Consider the following 20712-nt stretch of genomic DNA (forward strand, 5'->3'; position numbering starts at 1 on the left):
CAAAAAGTCATATCCCAGGAGACGGTCTTTGAAAAAGTGAACATTTTGATTCAATGTTCTTGGCATCGGTACCTATCAATATCATTACATTGTTAGCGTGGGATTGATCAAAGCTCTCCCTCACTTTTCGAATGAAAAGTACATTTTCATTTACTGACTGATTCCATTAAAATAGCTTTCTGAATCATCTTTACACATCGAAGGTTATGAATGCCTCTACTACATATTCATTTGCTAGCATTTTTATTTATATTCCCTAGGAGTGACCTTCCAAATTAGCTAGCATGCTTAATAGTACCTCTGTGCTAGTTCTCAAAGGGCAAGGTGGCTTGTCTCATTTGACAAGCCGTAGGCTTTGACCTTCTTTTTCCATGATGGGATTTTCGCCTGATGTCCTTCAGGCTTTTCACGTTCAGCTCAGAAAGCTGTACCCAAGAGTGTCCAACCTCTGCAATCTCTCATTACTCCTCTCATGCCCTCGCTGCTCTGCTTGAGGGTTTCCTCATGGAGAAATCGGCCTGACCCTAGAGGGGCCTGTCTTTCTGTACTGGGTTTCAGGGGCTATGACTTGTCGGGAAATTCCTCCCGGAAGGGACTATTTGGAGCTGTCAGTGTTGCGCAACACTAAAAGTTCCATTAGCTCAAAGACTGGGAGGCCGACCCCTGCCCGGAAGGGTGGGTCTAGCCTGAAATTTGGAACAGATTCAGGTATAGGGTCTTCACATCCAGCCAAAGCGTTCTATGGCAGCTGGGAGGAAAATCGTGTCGAAATGTACCGAGTGCCAAGCACAAGACTGGGTGCTTGAGAAACTGGTTGCTAATCCAGTTCCTGCCTTCGGGCAGATTTCATAGAGTACGTAAGAGATAAGTATACTGCTATGACAAGGGGGAAGCTGAGGGAGCCGGGGAACAAAGGTGGGGAACACGAATCCTAAGAGCGGCCTATCATGGAGCGTATTCTAGGCATGACACTCGGTTCCTTATCATAATTTTCTGACTTCATTCTCACCCCGGTGCTGTGAGATAAGTATTCGTATGTCAGTTCACAGGGGAGAAAATTATGGCTGGCAGTGTTTTGATCAAAGTTGTGGGACTAGGTAATGAGACTTGAGATTTAAACCCGTTTCTGTCTAATTGAAAACTGCGACATGAGGAAGTTCAAGCAGGCCTGCTGCTGACAGAGATTCAAATGAGTAGATTATGAAAACGCTCACCAAGACTCATTGCCTTCTGTAGCATGGTGGCAGGAGACTAGGTTCTGAATTGTGACTCAGCCACTCTCTGTATAACTTTGGAGAAATGATACGGTAGCTCTGGAGATTGGTTTTCCTATCTGTATGTTGGTAATCATAATACTCACAGGATTACCTAGTGCAAGGTAAGCACCCGATAAAAGAACTGATCTTGTTATGGTTACTTTCCCCTGTTAGACGTGGGCATGTGTGTATCACAAATCAGAGGGCAGGGGGATTAGCTTCAAAGTTAACAGCAGAACTAGGAATATTTACTATGGCTTGGGATCCATAGAGAAACATTTGAGTCAGACACATGGAAAAGATATCAAATGGATTGTGTGATGAATTCCGGTGCATGAATTCTCTGAAGTCAATATAAATTTGTGGAGGGAAGCTTCCCCTAGGCTCTACAGATAAAATAAGAAAAACAGGTCTAGTTCATGACCAAAACCTAAGCAACACATAGCAGCCAGTCATTTTCTTACAGCGTCCCATCGCCTCTTAGAAGCAGTATCATAAGGCTGACAGTCCACTTGATTGGGGACTCAGGAGACCAGCCTTCTATTTTCCTTTGCTGAGTTTTCTCATGTGAGTCATTTGCCGGGGCTATGTTGATCTGACGGTGTAGCGATGACCACATTAGATAGCAGAGCCACTAAACACGCATGATCCGTGTGGGATGGAATGACAGACACGCCGTTAAGAGTAGTGGTAGTTGAAGCTATGGGGCGAGAGTGTAATTGCTAGGGACGACAATATAGAGAAAAGAGTCAATGACTTGTCCTGTCCTGGGAAAATGCAGAACTATGGGGACCCTGCACAACTCTATTAGGATCCGTGATACTTCCCCAGCACAAATCAAAAGTATACATTGATTCCAGTTCCAGAAATTTTCAATATGTTTACTTCATTTAGAAAGGTATGGAATATCTGAATCCCACGTGAAATTTTCAGCAACATAGTCGCTGACAAATGATTATTCTTAGGCGGATTAGATCTTTATGTAGTGTGAATCTAGAATGTTTTGTGATATTATCACCTCCATCTGAAGGAAATAAACACATGGGATGTTGATCTGTTCATTTTTCTCTGGAAGATTAGGAAGCATTTCTCAGAGTAGATTTTGATGGCCAAACTGAAGTTTATTTGACGTTCAGAATGTACGTGCTGGTTTTATGTTCCATAATGATAATCAATTTCAGTGAATGATGAATCTGCTGTGTTTATCTTTTAGGTTTCATTAAACTTCCATTTAATTCTTTTGATTAAGGAATCGTTAATCGATTTTGGCATGATTATCTCTACAGTGTTTCCTGTCACCGACACAGATTGCTTTTGTGGTTGTGGCTGGTGTGACATAGTTGGGGTGAAGTAATGTTGTAGAAGCCCTGAGGCCTGGGGACAGACCCAAAAAGTATTGTTGACTAATTCACAGGAAACAATTGTGAGCTATTAGCAGATGTACACCTTTATGCTCTGTGGGTCGCTAGTCACATATTTGCTATTTTCATTTCAACTCCTTGCCCCTTAAATTGAGATGCTTACAACGTTTGGCCGAACGCATTGCTGCTCCTATGCCTTGCAAGCCTTTAAAGCATTTGAGCAATATGCCTCCCCTTTTTAGTCTAAGTCCGTGCTTCCTGTGCAAAAAAACCCCAGAATTTTGAAGTTAGTTAATTACTTCTTAATTGGGAGTAACCTTTGACATTGGAGTAATCTTTGACATTAACACAGTGAAGTTTCTCCTATTTTCTCTTCAGGCAAACGTGTCTTTCCCAGGTATAACCGAGGCTTAGAATAACTTCTCTCTGTTAGTCCGACAAGCTGTCCCTTCAGTGGACTGACTACCTGTCCTCCTTTCAAGATGAGATACCGAAACTAGACTTAAAATCACCCTTCTCAGATGCATGACCTTGTCTGCCATTTGTCTAACTAGGTGCCTACTTGATACGAAATTGGCTTTCCTCACTCATTAAAGGTGTTGAAACTTACAAGCAGGTTTCTGCCTTTTCTTTTCACAACGTCCCAAATTAACTTCCACTAAAACAAAACGGAAGAGAAGCAGGGATGGTTTTCACATTGAAATGAAATATCTGACGCAGCTAGCTCAGGAACACTCAGTTTTGAGAAGCGTAACTCAACTCCAATATGGAGATGATAATTGCTAATCTGTGCTTCCCGTGAAGCCATCAGAGCAAGTTGGGTACCTGGTTATGGTAGACTTCGAACACCTTTTCCCCCGTTTCTCACAACAGCAGCATATATATAAACGGTGTAAACATGTTGAACAGCTAAGCATTGTAAATCGCTTCTTTACCAAGCTTCTGATAGTATAGTGTGAAGAGCCAGTGTATCTGGGATTATTCTTCTTGAAGTACTTTTTAAAATGACCACAATTCCCAGGTTAATGGGAATTCCTTAATAAGAGATTAATCAGGTCAGCACTAGAATAATAAAATATGCTGCACAACGCTATTATTTTCCTTAAGAGACCTCCAGGGGGCATGAAACTTTCGATATTGATCTGTAAAGCTGAAAAGGTAGACCTATGCAATCAATTATTCAATGATAACGGCGGCTTGGAATTTATGGAGAAATACTTGAGTTAGCAACACAGAAGAAAATCAAATGGACTGATTGATGAACTCAAGTGCCTGAGGATTCTGAAGGCAACCCAAAAATGAGGAGAAAAATGTCACCCTCCGTCTACAGATAAAAGAATGAAAGCAGGTTTTGTTGTAGTTTGTGACCAGAACTTCAGCAAATATTTCCAGTCAGGCGTTGCTTACAATGTCACACTGTCTCTTGGAAGCCGTGTGTTGAGGTTGACAATCCAGATGACCGGGGAAGCCCAGAGACCAACACTCCATACCTTTGCCAGATTTTCTCAAGCAAGTCACTTACCCTGTCTTTGCCTCAGATTCTTCTGAAATGGGTGTGAAAGTGAACGCTTTTTCTAAATTGTTTTGAACGGTACGGAATGACTTTGTAATCCTCCATGAGTGCAGTTTATTATTTTGAGCTTATCGGTGGATACTCTTTGAGACGTGATTAAAATATTTTACAGATGAGGGACGACTGAGTGGCTCAGTTGGTTAAGCGTCTGACTTCAGCTCAGGTCATGATCTCAGTTTGTGAGTTTCAGCCCTGCATCGGGCTCTCCGCTCTTGGTGCAGAGCCCTCCTCGGATCCTCTGTCTCCCTCTCTCTCTGCCCCTCCCCCGCTTGTGCACGCTCTCTCTCTCTCTCTCTCTCTCTCTCTCTCAAAAACATTAAAAAAAATAAAAAAAATAAAGTCTCATTAAAAAATATTTTACAGATGAGAAAACAACACCCAAAGAAATAAAGCGATTTACTTAATTTAGAATTTGTTTCAGTCTTGGCACTATTGACATTTTGAGCTGGTAATTCCTTGTCATGGGGGTGGAGGTGTCCTGCACGTGGTGGAATGTTAAGCAGCGTCTCTGGCCTCTATTCGTTCAATCCCAGTAACAAATCCCTAGTCGTAACTGTGAAAAATGTCTCCAGACATTGCCACGTGTTCCCTTGGGGGGAAAGATGGGCCCGGATTCAGAACCACGGGCCTAAATAACACAGAAAAATAGTGGCATGAGTTAGAAATGAAGTCCGAGCCTCCTGCCCCCTACTCTGGTGTTGTTATTACACACTGCCTTACGCATGAATTGGTACTTTGAGTGAGGGTGGATATCAGGTTAGTTTCCCTTACCTTGCCAAGCCATAACCTTCTCTGGAGTTTGTTACACCGCATTCCTGTGTTATATTGTCCCACATTAGCATAACGAAAACGTGTGAATAGCAAAAGGCCAAGTCGACGTAGGTGATTGATGTATTGCAAAAAGTCTTGATTATGCACGATACTAAAGCACAGTGTGTATATCTCACTGGTGACGAATATATTCATCATATGTCTGACGAAATTAGGCATTACGGCAAACACTCATTTCAGTATGCAGGAGGCAAATTCAGTAACCACTTCACGAATACCTTCAAGTGATAAATTTCATTTCTGTTAATAGTTCAATAACCTCATAAAACACACAAATATTCTAATGACGGCAAAACAAGTTTGACGGGGGACGCGTGCATCCAGGGGATGAGACTATGACAACGTAGAGGACAATTTTAAGTGGGGTGGCCAGGGCCAACTTTACTGAGGAACTGGCATTTGAACAAGACTTAAAGGAGGCAAGAGAGTATGTCATGCAGATAGGTGGAGAAGTGGCATCCCCAGGCATAGGGCAAAGGCAATAGTCACAAAAGAGAAGTTTCTGAAACATCAGGGACACCACTGTTTCTGAAACACAGTAAGGAGTTGAGTTGTGGAAGAGATAACAAATCTAGATTTTGGAAGGCCTTATAGACATGGTAAGGGCTTTGTTTTTTCTGAGTGAGATGAAGGGACACTGGAAGGGTTTATGTGGAGGAATGTTAGGATCTTCTTAGTTTTAGAAAGAGTACTCTGGCTGCTGTGTTTAGGATATACCATAAGGAACAAGAATCAAAAGAGGGATAGTCTTTAGGATGCTACTAGAATAATTAAGATGAAAAATAGTGGCAGCTCGGTTTAGTATAGAATCTGTGGAAGAAGTGCAGGAAATGATTAAATTATGGATATTCTGAAGGTATACGAAATATGTTTTGCCTAATCGACTGGATGTGGGATGTGAGACAGTTCATGACAGCTCCGAGTTTGGGGCCCGAGAAATGTGAAAGATGGTGCTGTCATGGGGAAACGTGTGTGAACAACAGACCTGGGGGGAAGATAAAGACCGGGTCTGCTAGCGAGATGGAAGTCCTAATCTTGTATAACAACATAACCATGGAAGCGACAGCCTATCACCTTTCCCATGCTCTTACTGGCTGAAAGCAAGCCACAAATTCCACCCACACTCAAAGGGAGAAGATGACCTAAGGACATGAATGTCAAGAGGCGGGATCACTGGGGGCCTTCTTAGAGTCTGTCTGCCACCACTATCGCCCCCTTAAAAAAACCAGGAATGATTGTTTTCAGATAACCATAAAAGGAATGCTACAATATCATGGTGTCATGGGAGCAAAGCGAAGACGCGGCGAAAGCAGAGTGGACCAACTGGTTGGGTTGATGTTCTGATTGGAGTGGATCCAGCAAAATACGGGAGGAGAGGAATTGGAGGTCTCAAGTGTAGGCAAGCCATCTGAAGAACTTCGGGGTTAAGAGGAACGGAGAAGAAAGGCTGTAGGTACAAGTAGATGTAGGGTTGAAGCGTTTTTAAGATGATAGGGGAAATTGTAGCATGTTTGTGTGCTGACGGGAAAAATCCAGCAGAGAAGGAAATCAAAACGATTCCGGAAAGAGGAGACAATTGAAAGAGCGATGTTATTTTCTAAGTTAGGGTCTCGGGTAAAAGGTGAGCAGTTGAGTAGGGAGGAGTACGGACAATGTGACAGGAAGAAAGGCATAGCATATGTGTTTATTTACAGGAAGGTATATAATAAGTATTGTTATAGCTTGCAAGGTTCTTTTCTGAGCTTTCTTTATCTGTCTCTCTCTCTCCCCTCTTTTTTTTTTTTTTTTTCAAGCACCATCATCAGCTGGGAGTAAGGGTTGAGAAGAAAGTGTTGGATACCTGACTTGGAAGGATAAAGGAGAAAATAGGTTTCTATGACAGTGAGGGAAGGAGTGAAATAGAAATTTATTACAATTGCTTCACAGCATTAACGGTCTTACCTAACTTCAAGAGGTATAGAGTAGAAATTTTTCTGGGTTGCCAGATGTAGAGGGAAAGTATATTAATGTCTATCATATTGATGGACTGTGGAATTTAAGCTAGGTGGAAATGAGTGAAAAGTTACTAAGGGCAATGAGTCTCGGTGGGGAGAAGATAATTGGAGTCGGGGTGCTGGAAGAAAAGAGCTGCAAATATAGAACACAGTAGACAGAATGAGATGTTCGAAACTGAAATTGTGGAGTGGTTACCTCTTTGATTATGATGCGGTCTCGTGTATACCCATGGGAGTAGGGAGGTGAGATAAGGTGCAAAACAAGAACGTTCAGGAAGAGGAAGTCAAATGAAACTGCAGGGTGCTTGAAGCATCATCCATGTGGATGGCGAAAATACCAAGAATTATGGATGGGGTAGTATTTGAGACTGGCAGTGAGCCAAGAGACAATATCTCCAGGAAAGGATTGGTTTAGGAGAATATAATTCAAACAGCTGATGGTTTGGGGGCGGGGGTGGGGGCTTGGCCATTTTCGAGTTCATTACAGAGACAGGATGTTGACTGTTAACCTGATATCATCTTCTTCCTCTAAATATCCGAAGCCACTATAGCTAATTTTAATCTCGTACCGAATGGAAACATGTGTTCAGATAATCAATTAATTGGTTCGTAGTCATCTGTGACCGACCTGGAAGTGGATCATTAAGTGTGGAGATTTTCCTCAAAGCGGAAATATACAACTGAAAACTGGGAATCGTCATGTCATGAAGAGCTTGAAGATCCAGGAGAAAGTGACCTAATCAAGAGCATCGTGTCAATAAGCTGCAGAACCCACAAGAGCATAAGACTGAGTTAAGATGGACAGATTTAGCCGAAAAGCGAATTAAAACAGCAGCAGCAGCCGCCGCAAACAAAAAAACAAACAGGATGGTCCGTTAACTGCGGATTTCACGCAAACGCTAATTGTTTTTAGTAGTAGGATGTCTCAAATATTGCCACCAAACATTCTTATACTCACGGGTTGTCTCTGCTTCTGTCCCTGTTGCTAGAGAGCCTAATTGTATAAGTTGTGTGTGTGTGGGTGGGTGTGTGTGTGTGTGTGTGTGTGTGTTGGGGGAGGGTTCTTGTAAGAAACGATGGTGTGTGTTTTCTTTGTGCTTAAGCATGATGCCTTTAGAGTATTTTACGAGACCTGAAGGCAATTATAACTAAAAGTCAGATATGCCAAACAGATGTGGCGGGTAAAGTGTTCTTTTAATTTTTTTTTTACGTTTATTTATTTTTGAGAGAGAGACAGACATAGAGAACAAGTGGGGGGGGGGGCAGAGAGAGAAGGAAACACAGACTCCAAAGCAGGTTCCAGGCTCTGAGCTGTCAGCGCTGAGCCCCACCCGGTTCTCAAGCACACAAAACGTGAGATCGTGACCTGAGCCGAAGTCGGACGCTTAACCGACTTTTCATAGTCTAACAATTCAGGAACTTCTCGCCAAGAATAGTTGCAATTTCTGGGGAGAGGAGAAATTTTGTTGGACGGTCCGTGATGTATACTCATCTGTACCATTTAGAATCATGTTGCTAGCATCAATGGGTACGATTTATAAACCAGGACAATAAATGTGCACTAACCGATGTATGTTTTCTATGAAGCCTTCGTCCAAAACCATTGCCTGATTTCATTCAGTGACAGAACCCCGGGTTCCACAGCTATTCAAATGATCGCTAAATGACTTACCACATCATTAGAGATTACAACTCTCTCCCGGACAAAATCAATCTGTTTAAATAGGAAATGATTTGCCCCAGATTAACACAACATTAACATTTCAAACTGTTGACTAGACGTGTCAGCCTTTCACATTTTAAGTAAATGGACTTGCAGTTATCAAAATAATGAGGTGACCAAACCACTTGTGGTTGGTTTCACGTTATTTGGCAAAATGGCATTAAAAAAAATGGATCCAAGAAACTATTTCCTTGCTGTTCATTTGGCTCTGCTTCTATGCTCTACTTAACATGAATTGGAATTAATTGGTTATCGGGCATCGTTTTTCTAACATCTTCCTATAAAGTCTCAATCTTTAAAGATATAATGTTTTACTTCCCGAAGATGCTTTAAAAATGGTGATTGATTACAAATACAAGCAAATAAGTCCCACAAGGCAATATTCAACTATTAATTAGCCACTTACAAACTTCCATAAAAATGAATTAGTGTCCAAATCGCCCAGTGGTACTGTTAGGTTTTTAGAAGTTGGTATTAGGTTTCTTAAATTGACGATAACTTTCCTTTTACTCCTGAGCACATATATTGTACCATTTATTTCTCATAACAAAGCTGTGCAATTATTTTGGATGTCAAAACTGAAGCTCAGAATGTTAAGTAACCTGTCCAATATCATGTAGCTGGCAGAGATGAGATACAGGCTCGAAAGCCTATGATCTGTTTGCTGTGGAGCTACACAAAGCCTTTGAAAAAGAACTCAGTATTGATTGGCGACACATTTTGCAAGATGTTTTTTGATTATTCTGAAAAATCATTATTACTAATGGACAATAACTTATTTGTATATTGCATTACCATTATTATACTACCTCAATTTCATTTTAACCTCATATCAACCGGGGTGCCCGGGCGGCTCTGTCGGTCGAGCGTCCGACTTCGGCTCGGGTCATGATCTCACGGTTCGTGAGTTCAGGCCCCGCATGGGGCTCTGTCCTGCCAGCTCGGAGCCTGGAGCCTGCTTCGGATTCTGTGTCTCCCTCCCTCTCTCCCCCTTGTCCGCTCACACTGTCTGTCTGTCTGTCTCTCTCTCTCAAAAATAAATACACATTAAAAAAAAGTTTAAACTCATATCAACCATCAGACATAGATAAGGTCGGTATATTTAGTTCCACGTTACCAATAAAGTAGCCAAGAGATTAAATGATGTTGCCAAGGTCATAGACGAAGCAACCGGGCCAGGAATCAGGTCCAGATGTCTTGTTGCTTAGATCTTCTAGTACACCATGCTGATACTGCCCTTTGGATGCCATCCTCATTCACTCCGCTTGGGCTCTGACAGGCTGCACGAGGCGCCCTTCTTTTGCAGACACCTTCTTCCTTCCTTCGTCTGGTTTCTCGCGCCCCATGCTCGGCCTCTCTTCCATGGTGCTGCCCACTCCACATCCCTCAGGCTCTGAAAGCCTTCTCTGTGCCAGAGAGCTTCTTCCGGACTCCGGGCACGAAAACCTGCCTCGCTCGTCTCATCTCATCTCATTCTTTAGCACCGAGTTGTTCTGGAACAGAAGAGGAGGAAAATCTCTTGAGGGAGAGGGTCCCCGGGGGAAAGGAAGCCCACAGAGACAGCTTCGCCCTCACTCAGCTTTCCCTTTGCAGTCTGCTGGGGAACAGGTGGCAGTCTGAGGCCATCGGATACGGAGGGGGGTAACCTCAACAGAGGAGCGAACCCCAGAACGGGGATTCCGCACTCTGTGTTTCTCATAGAAGACACAGGCGGCTCCCTCCAGAGCGGCACAAAACCAGGCCGAGACTCCAAGGAACCCGGCAGATATGAGCAACTAGGATGCTAAGGAGCTGAACAGAGATCCCACCTGTTTTGTTTTCGAGGCGTTTATTTGTACAATTATTTGTTTAATATTTAATTTTCTTCCCACGGGGAAGAAAAAGTGTACAACATGTTTTCTTTTTCTTCTCATCAACCTCTGGATTTCTGAGACCATATTCATATAATATAGATATCATCTATTTTCCACTATGTCTCTCCTTTAATAATTCTTTTCACATTGACATCGAGTTTTATAACCAATTTCAGTTCGCCTTAAGTTTGAAGCTTAGCCCTACCTACACCCCCTCAACAGCAGTTGATGATCGTCAACTCTCTTTGCAGCTCTCTGTGCAGAGTGGGTTAAGCCTTTAAGCGTTTAAGAAGAGGTCAGTCTTCTTACAATCAGAATTCTGCATCCACGGGTTATTTGTGCGAAATGTGTTTTTCGGGGTGTGATCTCACATAACACCCTGGTTGGAATAATGGCAAATGATATGACCAAGCAATGCAGAAACAGAGAAACACAAATATCCAGGAAGAATATGCAAAGTGCAAAGTGTTCAGCCTGATTAGTTGTCACTGGAGTGAAAATTAAATAAGTTATCACATTTGAAACACGAGAAAATAAAAGTGCTAATACTCAGGGTTGGCACAGATGTGGGAAAATGGGTCCTTATACACGTTGCTGGGGTAAATATAAATTTGTAAAAGGTTTTTGGAGTACAGTGTGACAAAATGTATCAAATTTCTTACTGTGTTCATATCCATTTTTCTTTTTAAAAATTTTTTTAATTCAAAAAATTTTTAAATGTTTATTTTTGAGAGAGAGGGAGACAGAGTGTGAGTGGGGGAGGGGCAGAGAGAGGGAGACACAGAATCTGAAACAGGCTCCAGGCTCTGAGCTGTCAGCACAGAGCCCGATGCGGGGCTTGAACTCACAGACCGCGAGATCATGACCTGAGCCGAAGTCGGACGCTTAACCGACTGAGCCACCCAGGCGCCCCCATATCCATTTTTTCTGATGGGGCTATTATAAATATTATAAATGTGGTTGCTATAGACTTACTTTAACATATCCCCTGGGTTCAAGAGTTTCTTTGAGGCTAGTGGTTCTCTAACATTGTCCTCCAACTCCTTAGGACCTTAAGACCTCTTTAAACTCTTAAAAATAATTCAGGAGGACCCCAAAGTGCTGTGCTGCATACACATAGACACCTATGTGTATGTACATAAACATAAACATGCCATATTAGATAGTAAACTGAAAGATCAGTATTTATGTCATTTCATTTAAAATGACCCATCACATGGTATTAAAATATCGTATCAAAGAGTAACCATATTTTCAAAACAAAAAAAATAATAGGAAGAGGGGCATTTTTTTTACGTTTTGCAAATCTCTTTTTAGTGACCAGATTAAGAGCAGCCCGTTGGGTTTGCATATCTGTTTCTGTATGCTATCTATTGCAATATATCATATTGGTTGAAGTAATTTTTTTCTCACATATGCATTTGAAACAATAAATTTTACCTTATTAATGCTTTAGCTGCATTCCCTAAATTCTGATATGCAGTGTTTTCATTAACATTCAGTTTGAAACATAATTGTTATTATTATTTTTTATCTTTGGCCTGTGTTTTATTTAGACCAGTGCTGTCTTCAAAGTAAAAGTTCAAATTAAGTTTTCCAAAATCTCTAAGCACCTCTAATGACAAATGTAGCTTTTATGTTCATTTATTTTCAGGGTTCCCATTTTCCCTGTTAATTTCATTCTTGCTCATTAGTTATTTACTGCTTTCAAGAAGGTGTGAGGACGTTTCATAATATATATGTCTATAAAATCATCACATTGTACATCTTGAACTTATGCATGTTATATGTCAATAGTATCTCATTAAAGCTGTGGGAAAATGGCAGCAGGGGGGGATATGGTCCGTGTGTAGAGATTCAGCTTCTTTACTTTCAGGAGTGTTGGACTGAATAAGCTAACCCACGGTTTTTATGAAAAGAAATAACTTTAATATCTTTTTAATTGTTAGGGTTTTTTTCTTTTAAATTTTAGAAATTCACTTTGGCTGTTTTATAAATCCCAATATTCTTTTAGGAGAATGTATTTCTTCTTTCTCATACATTTCATTAAAATTTTTTTTTTTAATTTTTTTTTTCAACGTTTATTTATTTTTGGGACAGAGAGAGACAGAGCATGAACGGGCGAGGGGCAGAGAGAGAGGGAGACACAGAATCGGAAACAGGCTCCAGGCTCTGAGCCATCAGCCCAGAGCCCGACGCGGGGCTCGAACTCACAGACCGCAAGATCGTGACCTGGCTGAAGTCGGACGCTTAACCGACTGCGCCACCCAGGCGCCCCTCATTAAAAATTTTTAATCGTGTATTTCATTTTCTCTTTAATTAATTAATTAATTTTTCCTTAAATTTATTTTTTTTAATTCGGGTTAGTTAACATACAGCATAGTCTTGGTTTCAGGAGTAGAGCCCAGTGATTCATCACTTACATATGACACCCAGTGCTCATTCCCACAAGCGCCCTCCTTAATGCCCATCACCCATTTAGCCCATCCCCCCCCACCTCCCCTCCAGCAACCCTCAGTTTGTTCTCTGTATGTAAGAGTCTCTTATGGTTTGCCTCCCTCTGTTTTTATCTTATTTTTCCTTCCCTTCCCCTATGTTCATCTGTTGTGTTTCTTAAATTCCACATATGAGTGAAATCATATATTTATCTTTCTCTTCCTGATTTTTTTCACTTAGCGTTGATGCACTCTAGTTCCATCCACATCATTGCAAATGGCCAGATTTCATTCTTTTTGATAGCCAAGTAGTATTCCATTACATATATCTCTATCTCTATCTCTATCTCTATCTCTATCTCTATCTCTATCTCTATCTCTATCTCTATCTATCTATCTATCACATCTTCTTTATCCATTCACCAGTCAATGGACATTTGGATTCTTTCCATAATTTGGCGATCTTATTTAAACACACTAGCGGCACCTGGGTGGCCCAGTGGGTTAAGCGTCCGACTCTTGGTTTCAGCTCAGGTCATGATCTCATGGCTTCGTGGGTTTGAGCCACACATTTGAGCACAGAGCCTGCTTGGGATTCTCTCTCTCCCTCTCTAGCTGCCCTTCCCCCTCTCATGCTGTCTATGTCTCTCTCAAAATAAATAAATCAACTTTAAAAAAATTAAAAAAGGTATAAATACACTAAATTTTAGATTTTTGTATTAGATAATTGCATTAGGTACAGATTCTGGGCTAATTATAGAGTTTATTGTTTCCACTCCTTCCGGTGGAGGTGATTATTTTCTGTTCTGTTATGTATTTGGGGACTAAAAACTCATAGAATCCAGCTCTTTTTGTGGAGATCCTAAAAAGTCTGAATTAAGGACCCACAGGATATTAGCATTTGTTTCTTCCCAGAACACCAGGATGCCACTCAACTAAAAGAAATTGATTTTAATTTCTTGTCTTTTTCCCCCCGTGCTGTGGAGGGCATATAAATTCGAGCCCCTTCCTCTGCATAAGGATTGTGCTAATGTTAGGACTTTTCAGAGATTTGTTTTTCACCTAGACTCCAATAGGAAACAGAAGTTTCTTTATTATCTTTTATACTTTCGTCTTATGGATTTTCTCCCAAGTCCATCTTTTCACTGAAGGTGTAGACTTTTCAGAATCCCAAATTCATGCAGAGGATTTTAGCCTTAGCTCCTTACCTATGAGGCTCGGGGCTTGAATCCTTTCCTTCACTTTGCTGGTTAGTAAAAAGTCTCTTGCGATGTCTGGGAGGCTCAGTCATTGAGCGTCCAATTCTTGATTTTGGCTCAGTTGTGATCCCAGGGTCATGATCCTAGGATCGTGGGATTGATCCCTGCATCAGGCTCTGCGGTGAGCGTGGAGCCTGCTTAAGATTATCTGTCTCTGTCTCTCCCTCTGCCCCTCTCCCCTGCTCATGCACACTCTCTCTCCCTCATAAATAAATAAATAAATAAATAAATAAATAAATAAATAAATATCTAGTGTTTTCTCATGGAAAAACACCTTCAGGGATTAGCGTCAGTTTAATATGCTGATTCTCAGCTTCTTCAATTCGATTCTTCATTAATATATTGTGAGTTCAGCTATGCATTAAGAAGTAGTATTTGATATTTTATCTGGTCTATCTATCCCTTTTATACTGGAGTGATTTTAGAGTTAACTAATATACTGCTACAAAGAGCAGTCTCATAAAGATCTTTTTAAAGACACTATTATGAATATATTTTTCAAGGTTGTGGTGAAGGGAATACCCTCCGAGCTTCCTCTGGGGATATTAGCAGGTACACATGGGAAGGGCATGCAAAGCAAATCTTTCTCATTGGGTTCATTCCCTACATTGTACCCAGAAATTTCAAACATTTCAATTATATGTATCATGACTACCAATACTAAGACGTTTTAGTCAACCAACTAGGCAAACAGAGGCACTCTTAACTTTCTGCCAGCCATCAGCAAAGCATACCTGTAATGATAATTTTAACCCGATATAAAAATGCTTTTCTTGGAGCGCCTGGGAGGCTCAGTCAGTTAAGCATCCGACTTTGGCTCAGGTCATGATCGCCCTGTCGGTTAGTTCAAGCCCCACGTCAGGCTCTGTGCTGACAGCTCAGAGCCTGGAACCTGCTTTGGATTCTGTCTCCCTCTCTCTCTGCCCCTCCCCCACTCATGCTCTGTCTCTCTCTGTCTCTCAAAAATGAATACATGTTTTAGAAAAATGCCTTTTTTTTTAACAAATCTGTCCTGTAATATACACTGTATATGACTTATGTTCTAGAGTTAAGCTTTTTATTTTTATTTTTTTTAATTTTTTTTAACGTTTATTTATTTTTGAGACAGAGAGAGACAGAGCATGAACGGGGGGAGGGTCAGAGAGAGAGGGAGACACAGAATCAGAAGCAGGCTCCAGGTTCTGAGCTGTCAGCACGGAGCCCGACGCGGGGCTCGAACTCATGGACAGTGAGATCACGACCTGAGCCGAAGTCGGACGCTTAACCGACTGAGCCACCCAGGTGCCCCTAGAATTAAGCTTTTTAATTAATCTCCCAGAGAATACTATGACCTGGCTCTATTATTAGACAAAGAGGAACACTGGCTTGTTCTCATAAGGTGTCTCCCCAATGATAGTGTTAGTATCTGAAAGCAAAAGGATAGAGAGGAATGCTTATATTTATTAAGGGAGGCTGGAATAATTGGGCTGTGGGAATTTGGGTTTGGGAATACCCTGAGACCTATGTATCTGCTGATATTACCCTTCCTATTATCTATACCCAACTTGTTCCTGTTCAGTGTGATAGCTCCCAATAGAGAATTGGGGAAGCTATGGATTTAACTGAAATTGTGATTTGGCAGGTACCAGGGTCATAGTAAGTATTTGGTTTTCCTCTTACTCAACCCTGTAAATAGACAATATATTCATTTAGCATGCTCATGGTCACATAAATCCTTGCCTGGACACTAGAATTTAGGGATTTGAGAATCTTGTTTTTCTTCCACGAAGTGCCCAGAGCTGTTGGAAGCAGCTATCTGTACCCCACGGTCCTTGAATTTCTGCATAGTGTCCTAAAAAGTGACAATCACTCCCCCAAATTTTACCTTCAATGATCACCACATTCTAGGTGCCTGGATGCCTAATTTAATAATCCATTTTGACATCGTATGCCGTGGGCTACTGAGTGATTATCCACAGATATTGGCGGGATCTTTCATAGCATTCAATCCACACTGAGCAAAATAAGTGATCCTAGCTTCCCTGTATTTCTGGGTATCTGTGGCACGTAGCACGTTCACTGTAATAATCTCAGGATCGCTTGGTATTCTTGGTTGCAAAGAACAGAAACCAATTCTAGTTGACTGAAGTAAAAGGATCAAGGTATTGAAAGTTTTCTCACAGAATTGACATACGGCAAGGAGAAGTAAGCTCAAAATATGGATAGGAACCAAGGGAGACCGGGGCTTGCCTTCAAGTGTGTTTAGGCAGTAGGCAGCTGAAAACACACTTAAAAAAAGACAAATGAAAAGCGTAGTGAGTAAGGGCATGGTTTTAAGTCCCAGTATGCCGTGCCAACAGGAATTGGTCGAGCAGTGAAGCAAGTAACTTCAAGGAAGTAAAAATGAGTTTCAGGAGAACCAAATCAAATAGGACTCTAGCATATGTACAAAGTAAGCAGATATAGGCCACAAGATAGGAGCTCAGTCCAAATTGGAAAGAAAAAGGCAAACAGAAATGAAGTTCCCATAACAAGCTAGCAGGTTTATGTAAACAGCATATTAGGACTATGGCTGTAACCAAATGGCAAAGCTTTGCAAGCTTATGTTCTAATCTCAGAATACCGCTCTATTTCGTATGAAAAGATAAGTGGTTGCATAATGAAAGTCGGAAGTAGAGACTACTTGGTAGCTCTCTTGGGATTCCAGCAGTTGCCCACAACAGACTAAACAACAACAGCAACAACAACCCTGAATAGCAAAAGGTTAGGTTAAGTTAGATCAGAGTCGTAACTTGGTTTTGATATTAAAACTTTATTACAAAGAACCATAAAAGCACTAGGAGTCTCTCCTGTATTTGGGGCAAAGCTCTGGCATTTTGGCCTTTAAATTTCACAGTCTTCCTTTCTAGCTAAGTTCTTCAAAACATATTAAAGCAAGTACCCCTCCATAATTACCACCTGCTTTCCCATTTGAACTTTCTTTACCTAAGTAGGTAATATCCTTAATATCTGTCATTCTCAGCACCGTAAGCCCTCTTATTAACTCACAGAGGGAAAACCAGGTGAAATCATGGTCTCTTTTTTGTTTCCTTTGTCCATTTATACAGTTTTGTCCAATTAGAAGACAACTTTGTGGGAAATGGTTATACTTTGAGCTCAAAACGTGATATTTGAATAGTACAGATTTGGGGGGAAATAATCATTGTTTTCTCGACAGCCATGAACTTTCTCTTCTAAAGAGCAAATATAAAACCCATTTTAAATTGGAATATCATTTTCAGTAAGCGAAACTGAAAGTGATGTTAAGTTTTATATCTAAATTCAAAAGCATCATTCTCGTTTCAGTCTACCAGTATTGATATATAGGTTTGCCTCAAGCATTCTGTTTGACTTTTTCAGTGTCAACGTGAAAAGGCATCTTTTCTTAGATTGATATTAAAAATTTAACTTCTTTCTTGCCAAAATGATAAAAACAATTATAAACAACAACTTTAGATGTGTTGGCTCTAGCCAAAAGCAAAGTTAAGATAAGGTCAGTGATTTTAGGTTTTATTTCTCTGATGTATCTTAGGTCTTTGGAGAAGGATAATTTGAAAAGTTTAGTTTTCTCCTATGGGTAATCAAGTCTAAAGACTGAAAATTATATGCTGTAGCACTTACCCTACTGTATTGGTATTATATGATATGAGCTGTTTGGAAAGAAGGTATAGAAACCAACCTTCAGCATGGCTCCCAATGATCCTTGCTTCTTGTATTTGTGCCCCTGTGTTGTACTCTCCCAAGTGAATCAGGACTGATTCTCTGTAACCAATAGAATATGGAAAGGTGGCCATTTATGACTTCCAAGGCTGTCATAAAAAGCAATGTGGCTTCCACATTGGTCTCTTTTCACTTGCTATGGGGAAAGCCAGCTTCCATGTTAGAAGAACACTCAAATAGCCCCATGGAAGGGCCCATATAGACAGAAAGAGTTTTCTCCTTTTCTCAGCCAACACCAACTTGCCAGCCATGTAAGTGGACAACCTTGAAAACTTATCTCCCGGCCACAGTCAAGCCTTCGGATGACTGCAGCTCTGAAAGACCTCTGATTTAGAAATGGAACCAAAACTGCCCTGTGAACTACTACTGGAATTTCAGACTTAAAGAAACAATTAGAGATAATAAAAACTTATTGTTTTAAGCTATTAATGTTTCACAGCAATAAATAAATAATCCAGAAGGGAATGTGTCTGACTTATTACCAAGAGTTGGCAACCAATAAATTTTTTTTTTCTGTGAATGAATAAATGAATTTCCACAGAAGTAGAGAATTTCTAAAAAGCAATGCTGATTTATAAGTGTCAACTCCTCTGTCAGAGGCACCTTTGGTTGGCCTTTGGAAACTTGACTTACTGGAAAAAAGGCCCCTGCTGAGTCTTTCCCAGTCTATACACAGTTAATGTTAGTAATGCAAAAGGAAACAATAATGCTTTTCTTTACCACTCCTGTGTTATCAGGATGTTTCGCTGGATGAAGTTCACTAAGACAACCTAATATGTAGGATCCTGAATTCCTTTGTAGTTGCAAGTCTACTTGCTCATTTTATGGGATCAGCCTGCATTTGTCTGCATTTGCCTTCTTCTCAGTTAAGGCTCTTTTATTATCCTAAAGTTAAACCATTTTATAAAGCAGTACTGTAGGTAGAGGAAAATGTGTCCATTTTTTTTCTCCCTTTGACCTTATAAAAGATAACCATTGATAAACCTTTTATTCTAGTGGAAGATTATTCCAAAGCTCTTCTAATGAGACTGTTTATGAGATGTTACTTATAGCTTATTAAAATATGCAAGATCCTTGCTTATGATAGCCATTTAGTAATTTTGACAAGCCTACAAGTCAACAGGGAATCAATTCTCTAACTGATGTTTTGTTTAGCATTTATATTTCCTCCCATATTGATTAATCTTGGACTCAGTCAATTGAATTGACTGCATGTTTTATTTTTTCATTTTAATTTTTTCAAAGTTTATTTATTTTGAGAGAGACAGAGACAATGCAAGTGGGGGAGGGTCAGACAGAGAGGAGACAGAGAATCCCGAGCAGACTCCGGGCTGCCAGTGCACAGTCCTATGCGGGGCTTGAATTCACAAAACCATGATATCGTGACCTGAGCAGAAACCAAGAGTTGGATGCTTAACTGACTGAGCTACTCGAGGGCCCCGTTTGAATTTTTAGTTTTTTAATTTTTAGGTTTTTTTTTTTTTTAAATTTCTAATGTAGAAAATATTTCAGATGGAGAGCAAAAGTAAAGAGCAAATGTGATCCTCATTCAGATTTAAGGGGTAGTAATTTTTGCCTTATTTGTATCAGGCTTTTTTATTTATTTATTTTATTTGTTTCTCTTTAAAGAGTATTTTTTTAAGGTTTAATTTAAGTTCTAGTTTGTTAGCATACAGTGTAATACTAGTTTCAGGTGTGCAGTATAGTGATTCAACACTTCCATACAACACTTCCGGTGCTCGTCACTGTATCAGATCTTTCAAAGAAATTAACTAACCCGGATCATTTTTTCTCTTCTCTTCTTGGAGAAGTTGAATATCATCCCGACGCCAAGCTTTAAGATTTTACTATATATTATGTATTTACCAACAATGGGTGGTTTTGTTGTGTTATTTACAAATTCACGTAAATTGATAATAGCTAATAAGCCTAATAAAAACATAAGGCTAATAAAAACTACATTAGCCTTTGTAGAAGATGAGGGCTCTGCTTCTTCCATTCTAATTCTAATATATTTTTTTTCCTGTTTTATGTTACCTAAGATCTCCAGTATTAGGTTGATAATGATAATATTAGACTTCCTTCTCTCATTCCTAGTTTAGAAGGAACGTTCCTGTAAGTTGCACCATGAAGATACAGTGTTCACTATAGATTTTGGTAAATACCCTTCATCAGGTTAAGGATCTTCTTTCCTTTCCATTCTCAGTTTGATGTTACTTTTTACAAAATCAATCATCTATTGATACATTTCAAAGTTTTTTTCTCCTTTAACATGGTAATGCATAGAATTAAATCAGTAGGTTTCCTTTTGTTAAGTCATCTTTGTATTCCTTGGGTCAAATCTGCTTGGTCACAATATATCATTTTTTTATACGTTGATGGAATCACTTTGTTAATATTTAGTGTTTCAGGTCTGTACTTACGATCGAGATTTGCTTATAATTTTTGTTCTTCATCTGGGTCTTGTCTGTCTTGATAAGAGGTTTGGTCCGACCTTGTAAAATGATTTGGAGGAGTGTCTTCTGTGTGCGTGAGTGGAGCTGAAGCAGTTCATTGCAAGACTCATCGTCGCTAGAGTCTAATTGGTCTTTTGGCATGATCTCATTCTCCAGAGGAATTGTGGGCCATCACACAAGTGGCAGTGGCAGTGGCAGTGGATGGGTGGGGTAGCGGCATATATGCTCAGCTG

The 20712-nt window shown here is 40.3% G+C and overlaps 1 pseudogene; it reads left to right on the top strand.

The window, feature by feature from the left end:
- Positions 1–563: 563 nt before the first annotated feature.
- Positions 564–20712, top strand: part of LOC115506918 — a 51224-nt pseudogene continuing 31075 nt past the window's right edge.

Source organism: Lynx canadensis, chromosome X, assembly GCF_007474595.2.
Source record: "Lynx canadensis isolate LIC74 chromosome X, mLynCan4.pri.v2, whole genome shotgun sequence".
NCBI classification, from domain to species: Eukaryota; Metazoa; Chordata; class Mammalia; order Carnivora; family Felidae; genus Lynx; species Lynx canadensis.